We start from the raw sequence: 14,113 nt of genomic DNA on the forward strand, positions 1-14,113 counted from the left end.
GATATCTGCTGCTCACCAATGGCTCATGGTTATAATCCTAGCTACTTATTCAAGAGTTTGGGATGTGAAAATTAAAGTTTGAAGCCAGCTTGGGCAGAAAATTCTTCAATATTCCATCTGCAATTAACCAACAAAAAAGCAGACAGCAAGCCTGGCTCAAAATGGTAGAGGTCCAACCAACAAAGTGCCTGGCTCAAAATGGTAGAGGTCCAACCAACAAAGTAAGCTCAGCAAGTGAGAGCCTAAGAGGAAATCCTAGTATTAGAAAAAAAAATCAATCAATCAACAAAATGGAATAACAAAAGACATATAAACCACTGTGTATCTGAAATTTAGAAAAGAAACTCTCCTTTCATGGATACCAGTGACAGTAGTTTCTCATGAACTGAGTCTATAAGCTATTACCTAGCAGGAGTGTCTTCTCCTATGTCTGTAGTGAATCTATCCCTTATCACAATTAAATGAAAATTTCTCACAGATACAGGATGACAAAATGATGTCTTAAACATAAACTGGCCCCTAATCTATATTTTAAGTGGGAAAAAATTGCCTGAAAGCTTGACAATGAGATTTTTTTTTAAAGTTCCATCCTCATAACTAACAAAACTGACTAGATCCCAGGCCACTGCAACCCAACAAGTGCCTGTTCTTTTCTGTTGGTCACATCCTGAATCTCCTATAGTCAGCTTTTTACCTTTTTCCCTGACAATCTTTTCCTTCCAATTAAAACTTTTCTATGCAACATCATCTTTACATCTGAATTTTTATTTCTGAAATCATTAGGATAATGGCTCATTCCATTCTGCTCACAGGTCTACGAGAATTTCCTCTTGTAACAGCACAACCCTCATTTTCCTTTTTACTATCCAAAATTTAAATAGTACAAACAAATGTACAGGCTAGAAGGGATTATGTATAATATCTAATGTTACTTCATTGATTTAGAAAAAAATAATATAAAAAGATTCTCTTCACAAGCTTCTCATAATGAAATGCAGGCAAAATATGTCTTAATCAAGCAAGAAGATGGATGACATTTTGTTAATGATCTGCCTTTTTGTATCAGCCTGACCCACACCATGTGGTCTGTGAAAAACAGATGAAAGTAGCATTGTCATTGTCACCCATCTTAACTGGAAAATGTGATGGACTGGACTTAATGAAAAGGAAGAAATGAGCAACAGTCTGTTGTTAATAGCCATTTTTAAAGACTGCCAAGATTCACCATCCTGGGATGGTCATTAAGATGCTCCCATCAATACCATGTAAATCTCTTTGGAAGCCTAAGGACAATATTTTACTTGTTGCCAGTATCCTATAGAGATCATTAAAATGTGAAAGACTTGGGAAAGGGAGTTCAGCATTGCTCTTCAAATGGAACTTTATCAAACATTTGGAATGGCCCATGAACTGGTTCTGGTGATTTCCCCATTTCTATTTGTACATTGGAGACCTGTTCTGCTCAAGTCACTTCCGAAGGAAGCACACAGGGCCAGGTGTGCTATGAAAAGGAAGATGGGCCCTTTTCCTGAAGGAGTTTGCAGTCTACCATTTGTCACGCAGACCACTACACCTTGCAAAGGGTACAGTCCCCATCAGTGTTCATTTAGCCAAAGGAAACAAATCACCCACACAAATAAGTAAATACTACTGCCACATGTGCAAGAAGAACATCAGGCAAGCCCAAGGCACATTTTGGGAGACAAAATACTTTCACTTGTGAGTTGAGGGAAAGTAAGTTCAAATTTTCACAGAATTGAATAAATTGCAGAGCTAAAAACGGGTTTATCATTAAACTTCATTAATAATTCATTAAAAATGAATTTTCTACAGAAAAATTGTCTGAAAAATTCTCAGCCACAATAATGATTGTGTGTTAACACAATATAATAATATATACTATCTTATAAAAATCACACAAATGAGAAACGCTATGCATATTGACAGTAGAATATATAATTATGACAATATTATTTAAAACAGACAACTTAAGTATTTTTGAAAAAAATAACATAAACATTAATACAGCTGACTATGTATCAAATGGATAACCAGCCACAAAGAAAAACATCATTTAAATAACTTTTTAAGGTACTTCTTTAACAACAGGTATGTACAAACTAATTTTTCTGAAAGTCACTGATTCTTTTTTTTTCGTGTAAGAGATTTACTTCTCTCAAAGAAACCAAACCAAAACAAAACACTCCATGGTTCAGATTTATATCAGTAGTGCCTCCTCTTAAATAAATTAAAAATAAAATGCTGCTGCCTGCAAAATTATAAATATTTCAAGTCCATCTTGCAGAAGGTTAAAATGCCTACCTCCTAGTAAGTAAATATTATGGTAATGAAGCCAGCTAGCTGGGTGGGAAGGAAGGAAGGGAAGGAGGGAGAGAGGGAGAGAGGGACGGAGGGAGGGGGAAGGGAAGGAAGTAGGAAGAAAAATGGAAGAGGAGGGAAGGAGGGAAGAAGGAAGAAAAAATGAAGAGGAGGGAAGAAGGGAAGAAGGGAAGAAGGGTCAATTATTGCACTGACCCACAGAAATGTCCAAGGTTACTTTATGTCTCTTACCATTAGAAAAATGAGCCAAATAAGAGGGGAAAAAAAGAGAAAAAAATTACAAAATGGTAACTACTGTGATTTATAGGAAAAGAGGATACTGAAACGTCTTCACTCAATTCAGTAACTAAGCCATTTCTGGAATGAACATTTGGATAGGAAAGCACAACTTACAGTGCTCAGATCAAAATTACATAGTAGGCAGAAATAATTTCCGCATTGGATAAGGCAGGACAGACCTAAAAAACACATTGACTATTTAAAAACCACATACCAAAATGTAGCCAGAATAGTTAAGATTACTGGCAAAGCCTGCACAGTGAAATCTTTAATAGAAACAAAATTTAAATGTTGTAGTTCTGTGGAATCCAAGTACTTCTACCACTATAAAGAAAGGAAACATGATTGCAAGTTAGAATATACACTTGTTAAACAAGAAATTGTGAACAATTTAACCAAAATGTTCTCTATTGAAGCATAGAAACATGATTAGAAGAAGAGTTTTAGTTATGTGGCCTATTCAACTGCTTGTTACATAAAATATTTCCTCCATTTTGAAAAAAAAAGACTTCCACACATGGTGCTGACTCTCCTTCAGTGTAGAAAGAAGTAGGAAGTGGCTCCATGAGTGTGTCTCTAGAGCCCACCGAGGTAATTCATAGTATTTCCAAATCTACATGCCGAATTTCAGGATTTTGTTTTTTCAATTCCTTCTCAAGTCTATCCACTTCGGCTCCAAAAGTATCAATAATATTTTCTCCATATTTAAGTATAAAAGTCTCTAGTTCTTCAGGATTTTTCACTTCTTGAATTTCTTGCAGCAACTGGTCAAAATCTTGTTTTTCCAAATAGGGTCGTGTAACAACTCGTCCATCAAAATCAACTTCTGCCTTAAATCTTACTTTGCCTAATCCCATATCTGTGGCTTTAACATCATGGATTGCTCTTACTGATGGGTCATTCTCCAGGAATTCAGTAAGCTGCTGTACTTGTTCTGGTTGGGTGGATCGTCCCCAAAGTGCTCTGTGTTAGTGTAGATGAGGAATGCTGAGACCACGCCTAACAAGGTGCTGACACCCAAAGAACCTAGGCTGTCATACAGTGGATTGCCTGTTACAGAAGTAAGGCCCATGCAAGAAGCTGCTATTATTACTCCCAAGACTGCTGCTGTGTCCTCCAATAACACAACATTTGTACTAGGATCTCGACTCTCCATTACATACTTATAAAATGACAGTCCTTTGGCCCGAGCACTCCTACGAAGTTCATTAACAGCAACACAAAGTGTTGCTCCTTCAGATACCAATGACCCTGCTAATATGCAATAAGCCCATAGAAGTGATTCCATTGGCTGAGGGTGAAGCAGTCCCATGACTCCATGGTACCAAGACAGTCATGCACCCATCATGAAAATACCAACACCACTAATGAGTGAAAAATATACCGTATATTTGAAAATCCATACGGATGTGTAGGATCTGGTGTTTGAACAGACTTACTGATGCCCAATGCTAGTAAACCCTCATTACAAGTATCAGATAATGAGTGCATAGCTTCCGAGAACATACTTGCTGAACCCGTATAAATCCAAGCAAGAAATTTAAAGAAACAGTTTAAACCATTTATACAAATGGCAACCTTCACTACTTTTCCTGGTCCCTTAAGAAACACTGATGTTGTTCTCGAACGTGGCTTAGTGTTTCCCAAGAAATCTCTATATTCTTTCAATATTTTTTTTATTTCTAAACAGCCGTTCTCTATATTCAATTTCTGCCTCCTTACAGAGTTTCTTCTCTCTGGCAAGAGCTTCAGGGCTTCCCCAAACTTCCAAAGACTTTGCCTCCACATCTGATCTCAAGTACACAGAAAAGATCTCAGTATCTTCATGGGGACTTCGTCATCTGATTTTCCGAAGTTAATCTAGATGACTGGATTTAAGGCAGAACTCATTTATTGCTCTCACTCGAGTGATGAAATTATTCTGAGTATATTTTGATCCATACTCTCTTTTCTTAAGGACTTCTTTGACTCTTACTTGGAGAGGTTCTTGCTTAAGTGGAGCTTTGAGTTCTGCACCTATATTTTCTGCTGTTTCATCAAATGATGGTATTTTTTTCAACTTTGAGAGTTTGTAATCCCTGTTCTTCTTTCTGGACATGTGTAGAATACAACTTTACTTGACCGAGTGTACAAATTTGTGGGTGACTATAGGACTATAGGGAACCATGTATGAAAGGCTTCCAAATGTCATTAAATTCTGCAATCCCTGGTGGTCGCCGGAGCCACAGGCCGCAGCTCTGCAGCACAGAGGCTTCTTTACTTGGGCCCACAAGACAACTAAAAGCAGGAGGAAAGAATTAAACTCTCTACCTCCCTTCACATCTGTCTCCTTTGTCGTAAAACATTAGGTCAGACTCTTGCTTAGCTTTTTACACAGGCAGGATAATTAGTCAAGGAGTATCTCTCTAAAATCTGGTAACCTCTCACCCCAATCAAGTCTAAAGGCACAGATAAAAAGTGGCTGAAGTCTCTTACCGTGGCTTTTACATTGTCCTGGTATACAATGCTGAAACTCTCCAATCATTGTCCTAAACCTGCAGTCATTCTGAGTTCCAGGAACAGCAGAGCCCCACAGACAGTTCATCCTATGCATAATGAGATAACCCTGAGCAGGAGCCATCACTTCATGAGAACTCATACCAACAGTCCCAAGGACTTCTTCCAACAATCCTTCAGAACCAGACCTAAGATCATGATCAAGTAGACTAGTGTGATCTAAGCTGTTTAACTATTCAAATTTCTCTCCTTGTCAAAGTGTTTCCTCTGTGTAAACCTAAAGCCCATCGCAGCACCCCAGAGGTGGGCTGAAATGCTCAATATCTAGCTTCTTCCATTTTGATTAAATCCTTTCTTATCTTTTCACCACTACCCCTCTATTTCCCTTAGGGTGAATAGCTAAATTGGACATGTTGGAACTCCATATTTTTAGTGACTCAGTTATACTTCAAATGGTTTAAGTTCTATCTATCTATCTATCTATCTATCTATCTATCTATCTATCTGTCTGTCTGTATATATGTATATATACATAAATGCATATACATATATGTAACTATATATACATGTATACACACATATTATTTCATGTCCAAAAGCAATAAAAGTTTGATCATATCCTAACTCTTAGTACTGTTTATTAAATAAACCATTTAATAAAATATTGGTAGTAATTTGGTATTCTAGTTTTGAGAATGATATTGGTTGCCATGAGGTTTGCTCTAAGGATCAGGAAATACATAATAAAAGGAAGAAAGAAGCTGGTTGCTGGTTGCTCATATCTATAATCTTAGCTATTAGCGAAGTGAGATATGAGGATCAAACTTTGAAGACAACAGAAAAATTCATGAGATTCTTTTCTCAAATTAACTAGCAAAAAGCCAAAAGAAGAGGTAAGGCTCAAGTGGCAGAGTATCAGTTGTGAGTTAAAACAGCTAGACAAGAGTTAAAGGCCATTGTTTCAAGCCCCAGTATCAACACAAACATACACATCATAAAGAAACAGTCATATTAATTTTTTCTCCCAATCAATTGGTTTGTAACACTAAATTTGAATCAGAAAGATTAGTGTGAATTAGTGTGAATAGTATATAGCTCCTACCCTACCCCCAGTTTCTTTCTACTGAAAGGAATGAGAAATGACAGTAGCAATTAACAAATTTAGTTCCTTGATTCTAGGTCTAAACTTTGTGAGTTTGGGCATCTTCTTGTGCCAAAGATAATTTAAATCAGTCTGTAGAAAAGGAACTAAACAAGGTTAAAAGGCCATCTAAGAACTCATTGTAAGAAAGAGATGAGAAGAATGACAGAGAGAGAGTTAATAAATTAGAGAGTAAGAAGTAAGCAAAAATATGTAACTATTTTATTTTGTGTCATTACTGAAGTTGCTTGTTAGGAAAATGCTCTACTGCTGAACCATGCCTCTTGTACTGTCTTACACTAGCTGCTTTTGAAGGTCTCACTTCCTACCTGGGCAGAAGCATAATTTTATGCTTCCAGGAATCACTACTATGCCAAGTTTCTTCTGTTGAGATGAAGTTCAGTGAATATTTTCTGCCTGAGTTAGGCTGCAACTGTGATACATCTGATCTGAGTGGTCAGGATTACAAGCATAAACTGCTATATCTAGCTAGCCCACAATTATTTACCTTAGATGTAATTAAGCACTGAATCATTGTTCTAGATTTAAAATGACTTATGAGTAGGAAGACAAAATATGAAGGTCTTCACTTAATGTTAATTTCAGGAAGACACCTGAGAAAAAATTGAAAGTAGAATAGACATTTACTAATCATCCCCACACATCATCTGTAGAAGCAGCAGTCTCCTATTTTCAGGGAAAAGTAACCTGATTGTTCAGACAGGGAGAGAGGGAATGGTAATGCATGGGACAGAATTGCTGCTTTGCACTGAAAGGAGGAACAGATGCACAGAAATTGAAGAGAGAAAGGGTTACTTGATCTGCTCCCCAACAGTTTTAGATGCCCAAAACACTTGATATGTTTCTCCTCCCTTTTCCTAACACATCTTTGAGAGAATAATGGCTCTGTGTATTCCCTCTCAGGTCTGACAAAGACTTCTCTGGAGAGTAACTACTCTGTTGAGTAATGACAGGGAAATACTCAAGTAACTCTATTGACCAATTTCTAGGAATTTCCATAAGATGTGCACAATGGCTGAGCTGGCTGACTTCTGCCACTTAAACGTGGGTTTCTTGTTTCACAAATATGCCCCATTACAGGTGCATCCACCTGTGTATTCCACATAAACTTTACAGAATGGAGAGCCCACCCAGAGTAATTATGAAGTGCATAAGTATGTCTCCTTAGACATGAGTATGGAAACTCAGTAAAAGAAGAATGTAGAGGCTGAGAATATGGCCTAGTGGTAGAGTGCTTGCCTCGTATACATGAAGCCCTGGGTTTGGTTCCTCAGCACCACAAATATATAGAAAAAAAGCCAGAAGAGGTGCTGTGGCTCAAGTGGTAGAGTGCTAGCCTTGAGCAAAAAGGAGCCAGGGACAGTGCTCAGGCCTTGAGTCCAAGCCCCAGCCACTGGCAAAAAAAAAAAAAAAAAAGTAGTGTGTAGAACTCACCAATTGGGAGGAGGGAGGTACAGACCAGAAATGCTCAGCCACATGTTATTTTGCTTTGATTGGCTGGTTAAAATCTTCACATATGTAATAATTTTCTCATAACAATGAAAACTGTAAGTTTCTGAAATGAAAGATTTTTGTGGTTGAGGATACAATTCAATAGTCACATAACTGTTGACCATGTGTTAGGCCTTGGGTTTAGTTCCCAACTCTTACTCCCAAAAAGGTATACTGTAAAAATGAGGAAATTTAGACTATTAAAACCTGTAAAGCATGCAAATAAAACCTGTCAATCACCCAGTCCTGTCATTGGTTACTAGATGAAGCTGTTTCCTAGGGAAGAAGGTGGATGATAAAGGATAGAGATATTTTATTCAATTATACAAAACACTTGTTGATAATTTCTGAGTCAGACAGTGCTAAGGCATAAATGGCTAAGCACTTTGCTCTAGGAGTTTTACACAGTATAGATTTTGCACCTCAGCTTCCAGAGCCTTTGACTCAGCAAGTTTGAGATGGGGTTCTGAAAAGCTTCATCAATTCTTAGTCTCTCTCACCAAGGCCAAATTGGAAATGTTTTGGATAGCACCTATGGACACTGTTGATAGTGTTGTTGTTGTTGTTGTTGTTGTTTTTTGGGGGGGGCATGTCAGTGGAGAAGTTTACAGCATGGAGATATTTCTCATTCCAGAACATCAGCTTTTCTCCCACAGTTACCACAATGATGAGCTGTGTGAGACATTGCTAATGAACCGTGTTCACACAGCCCTTTCCTCCTGCAGGCACAGGAAAGGTAGGTGACAATGAAATAACATTACCAGGTTACTTGTACATGGCCACCCCCTCTATTGCAGAGAACAAACAAAAAATTTTCCACTTTGTTTTCCCTCTCACCTAATGAGACCTACATAAAGTTCCCGTTTGAATACATTCATAAATGCATGTGTAAAAGGAAAATCACAAAGGGAAATCATTGTTGCTTACATTTTGTACAACTTTAACATCAGACATTTTTCCTCTTATCTACATTTAAATATATGATTTTCAAATGGTGGAGCTGCAAGGCCTCCAAAGATGCTGTGGAGATAAGCTTTTTTTTTAATTTTATTTTTTAATTGTTTTTCTTATTTATTGTCAAAGTGATGTACAGAGAGGTTACCGTTTCATACCTTAGGCCTTGGGCACATTTCTTGTACTGTTTGTTACCTCCTCCCTCATCCCTCCCTCCCCCCTTCCCCTTCCTCTCTCCCCCCCATGAGTTGTTCAGTTGGTTTACACCAAATGGTTTTGCAAGCTTTGCTTTTGGAGTCATTTGTCTTTTATCCTTTGTCTCTCATTTCTGATATTCCCTTTCACTTCCCTATACAGAAAGCTAAACATTGAGTTCCCCTATGACCCAGCAGCCCCACTTTTGGACATCTACCCAAAAGACCACAAACAAAAACACACTAAAGCCACCAGCACAACAATGGTCATTGCAGCACAATTTGTCATAGCTAAAATATGGAACCGACCCAGATGTCCCTCGGTAGACGAATGGATCAGGAAAATGTGGTACATATACACAATGGAATTCTATGCCTCTCTCAGAAAGAATGACATTGCCCCCATTCATAAGGAAATGGAAGGACTTCACTTATACTAAGTGAAGTCAGCCAGACCCAAAGAAACATGGACTCTATGGTTTTCCTCATAGGGAATGATTAGCACAGGTTTAGGCTAGTCACAGCAAAGGATCACAAGAGCCTAATAGCTATGCCCCTATGAATGCATATGATGATGCTAAATGAAATGAACTCCATGTTATGCAAACGACTGTTATATCACTACACAAAATTCTATTGTAAACCCAAGTTTTACACAATGTTGGATATATTTACCTGCTATAATGAGCTTGACTGAGGAGGATAGCTTCTAAGAATTACATGGTCCCTAAGGGTTCCCATACTTCCTTCTTTAAGCCTGTCCTTGTCATAAGCCCCTTCCTTGGCCCTCTGCCTGGAAAGGGTGCTCCTCAATATTCCTCCATCAAAGATTCTATTACCAGCTGTTTCTCCATTCTGTGTCCTTCCTACTGTAAGCTTCTTGGGGCAGAACTACAAGGTTTTTCTGATTCACATTTGTAGGGTTTAAGTTAGAAAGTGAGAGAAAGTCTACATTCTATGAAGAACTTTCATAAACCACAACAGAATTTAAAATAATGAGCTTTTTCTAGATATTAAAGATATGTAAGATGTTATTTATATCTTTTATGTGTTGTGTCTATTTTATTGTAATTTTAGAGAATAGAAATGTGGTCTTTTATGACAATGAGATTGCAAACTTCCTAATTACATCAGACCCCTTCAAGCTCAAGTGACATAGTTCCTATCACAGGCCAATGCAGACGTTCCAGACAGACTTAGGGACAATTTGTAATGCAGCTAGTTTGCAAGTGCTGATTGTTAACTTCTGCATAATCACCGGATGTTAGTGTGATCCAATGACAGATTGAATTTAGTAGTGATAGAAGTAAAAATTGTGAAAGCCCACAGAAATTGGCGAATGCTTTAAAACAAGGTCCTTTTTCTACAAGGCTACCTTATCATGTCATTCTTTCTGACAAAGAAATGTGCATTTATGCCAATCCAAAGTAGATTGAATAATATCACTTGAAAAGAGATAAGCAGGAAAAATAGAAAGTAATAGATTAAAATAGAATCAACACTTAAATTTAACATAATTAAGAACCAGAGGTTATAACAGATAAAAATGACACAAGTGTCAAAAATAAGAGGTGTCACCTTCAACAAATAGTTTAGTGGAAGACAACAGAGAGTAGGTAGAGAAAGCCAGAGAGACAGAAGGAAAGGGAAAAGGATGTCAACTGACTGACCCAGTGCTATATGGTATCTGGAGCTAAATACCCCATGCATGCAGTAGAGAGCCAAGATGGTAGCCAGACTGAAAGCATTTGTCACAGAGGGAAGACCCAATTCAAAGATGTCTGGACTACTGTGGAACTTGCTTATAGGAAACACTACCTATTTTGTCTTGATCCAGCCACAGCCCATGCCTGAATACTCAAGATGGAACCAAAGCAATTGCTATAATTGTATAGTTGTGGTCTCTGTTCATTGAACTTCCTGTATGTGTTTGCTTTCATTTTTAAAAATCACATGCCCTTTCCCACTGAATGCTTCCAGTTCTCATCATATTTCTTTAAAAGCTTTAAAAGCTATTTCCATTTCCATTACATCACTTTGCAGATTTCTACCCTATAATATGCTTTTTCAAAAATAACAAATACCATAATCCAGATTACAGCTAAACAAATGTACCTGACATTAAGCAAAATATCAACTCGAAGCTTTTTTCCTGGAATACATGATGAAAACCATCAATAATGCTCAACTTGGGATCAGAGACAAAATAGCACTGAGATTAAAAACAGTCCAAAATTCTGTGTCTTTCTGGGTGCTTCATAATTATTGTCAGGTTTACCTATGCTGACATACCAATAGATTATTCCTTGTCTCTGTTAAGGATTGAATGTGCATTTCAAAACCCATGTTGATATTTAACTGCATTGTAGTGCTGTTTGGGAGTTGGTTTAAAGAATTGACTAGGTCACAAGAACTCTGCTCTTATGAATAAATTAATGTCCTCATCACAAGAGTGAGGTTTTGGTTTATATATATATATATATATATATAAATATATATGTATATGTATATATATAAAGAGTTTGAGGGCTAGACATGGTGGTGCATGCCTGCAATCCCAGCTTCTCTGAAAGCAGAGGTAGGCAAATGAGGCCAGTTGGGCAAATATTCCAGACCCTAACTAAAACTAAAGCGAACAAAGCCTGGAGATTATGGATAAAGAGGTATTTTAAATTTCTAGCAAATATGAAGCACTAGAAAGAAAGGAAGGGAGGAAAAAGGGTGAGTTTGGCATGATTTTTCTCCCTTCTTTAGGCTCATGCCATGTTTTGTCTTCTGTCAAGATATGAATATCCTAAGAAAATCTTCACAATTGTAGCCACACAGCCCTGGATGCTCTATTCTCTAGAACCATGAACTGCCTGACTCCAGTGGCTTATATCTATAGTCTTGGCTACTCAGGAGGCAGAGGTCTGAGGATCAAGGTTCAAAGCCAGCCAACACAGACTAGCTTGTAAAACTCTTCTTAATTAACAAGAAAAAAGATGAAACTAGAGACACAGTTCAAATGGTAGACTACCAGCTATAATCCTAAAAGCTGAGTAGAGCCCAAGACCCTGAGCTCAAGCCTCAGTACCAGAAAAGGGACCATGAACCAAATGAATTTCCATTATTTAAACATTCCTTGTTCATCAGTATTCTGTTATAAGAACATAGAATGAACTAAGACAAAAATTTTGTACTGAGAAGTGGGATTGTTGCTACAACAAATGTCTCCTTAGTGGAAGTAGCTTTGAAACTGGGTAAATAAGTAGATAAGGAAAGAGTTTGGAGAGATAGTCTAGAAGTCTGGATTGCCGTACAGGGAGCATGAAAAAAATTCTGATTTGAGACCAGAAGTGGAGAGGTGGGCGGAGTCAGACTTACATGCTGATACCAAAGTACTATAGAAATATGGACTTAAGAGCCACTTTGTAAATGTTTAATATAGAAAATTACATTGGAAATTGAAATAAGGACCATCTTTGATATGCAGTTGAAAAAATGATATAACTGTCTATTAGGATTTTATGGAATGTAGAATTTAAGTGCAACAAATTAGGATATCTGCTAAAAGAAATATCTACACAGCAAAGGATTCAGACTGCTCTGTGATTGTTTTTAACCATATACAGTGTAAGATGTTTTTGGAAGGAAGTTAAAGATAAAAGTTATTAAAAATGGAAACAGACTGGAAGGATTTGGGAAATACAAAGCCTTGCTATGTTTAGTGAAAAATCTATTTGGGAGAGAAAACTCAAGACAGTGGCCAAGTGGTTATTTTATACAGATATCAGTATAGACAGAGGAAGCTAAGTGCCTCCTTCATATCACAGAATGATGACCCCAAGCCATTCAGAGGTCCTCACAACTGCTCTCCTTTCACAGTCCTGGCACTGTAAGACTGCTGAATGGTTTGGGACACACATCTGGGTACCCTGCATGGGCTTACTGTCCTGAAATACCATAAAAGTCTATCCCTACATCCAGTGCAGCACCCCTTGGCCACCCTTGGCCACTCCAGTCGCAGTTCAAGCAGCCACAATTGAAGCTCTGATCACTACACCAGAGGTTTCAAGTGGTCAGGCATGACTGCTGACCTCAGATTGAAAAAAGCAGCAAATGGGGCTGGGGATATGTACTAGTGGCAAGAGTGCTTGCCTCGTATACATGAGGCCCTGGGTTCAATTCCCCAGCACCACATATACAGAAAATGGCCAGAAGTGGCGCTGTGGCTCAAGCGGCAGAGGGCTAGCCTTGAGCAAAAGGAGGCCAGGGCAGTGCTCAGACCCTGAGTCCAAGCCCCAGGACTGGCCAAAAAATAAAAAGAAAAGAAAAAAGCAGCAAAGGCATGGTGACTCCCCTAGATTATAAAGGGTGTCATTAATAGACTGGGTACAAGCAGAAATATGCCACAGGGGTGGAATAGCCATTGAGAGTTCCAAGCAGACACCACTATGCAGTGCCAGCCTGGGAAAGCTATAGATTGGTGACTGCAACCTGAGACAACTGAAGCATAGCAGGGCCAAGGATTTATGGATGCCTAAGGTGCTGTGGACCCAAGCTCTCAGTGTGTCCAGGACATGGATTATGGAGTGAAAGGCCATTCTCCAGCCTTAATACATGTTTTTCCTATGAAGTTTGAGTCTTCCTTGGGGCTAGGTCCCCTCTGCTCTTACCTATTTCAACCTTTTGTACTGTGAATGTATGCCCGATGCCTGTTCCTCCATTACATTTTGCTGTTAAGTAGATAGTGAGTGTAGTGTTCCTATGCCCATAGCCAGAAAACTCTGCCCCTTAGGATAAACTGGGCCTTGACTCTTGCCTGAACCTGATTAACCAACCATTTCCCACTCAGCACTGGAGCTTAAATTCAGGGCCTCAAACACACTTATCTCTCCTTTTCACTTGAGCGATGCCATGCCTCCAGCCAGGCTTTCTTCTGGTTAATTGAATATGGAGTCTCAAGGACTTGTCTGCCTGGGCTGGCTGCAACCCTTCAAATCTCAACCACCTAAATTGCTAGGAATGCAGGTATGAGCCACTGATGTCTGGCTCAGACTCCTCTTTTAAACTCAAGCCCAACAACATACAAAAAAAAAAAAAATCACCACCAACAATTCCCTTGAAATTGTTTTAGAAGAAGCTATTGGTAAAAGTGGCTGTTAGTGATTACTGTCCACTAATCTCCTGGTGTTTGGGATTTCTCCTAACAACT

At 38.4% G+C, this 14,113-nt stretch overlaps 1 protein-coding gene and 1 pseudogene across 1 annotated transcript in view; both read right to left on the reverse strand.

Moving 5' to 3' along the window:
* Rgs7 (regulator of G protein signaling 7) overlaps positions 1 to 14,113 on the reverse strand; it is a 436,763-nt gene that overhangs the window by 243,382 nt on the left and 179,268 nt on the right. The window lies entirely within an intron of this gene.
* LOC125359110 overlaps positions 2,420 to 14,113 on the reverse strand; it is a 42,305-nt pseudogene continuing 30,611 nt past the window's right edge.

This window comes from Perognathus longimembris, chromosome 11 (genome assembly GCF_023159225.1).
Source record: "Perognathus longimembris pacificus isolate PPM17 chromosome 11, ASM2315922v1, whole genome shotgun sequence".
NCBI lineage: Eukaryota > Metazoa > Chordata > Mammalia > Rodentia > Heteromyidae > Perognathus > Perognathus longimembris.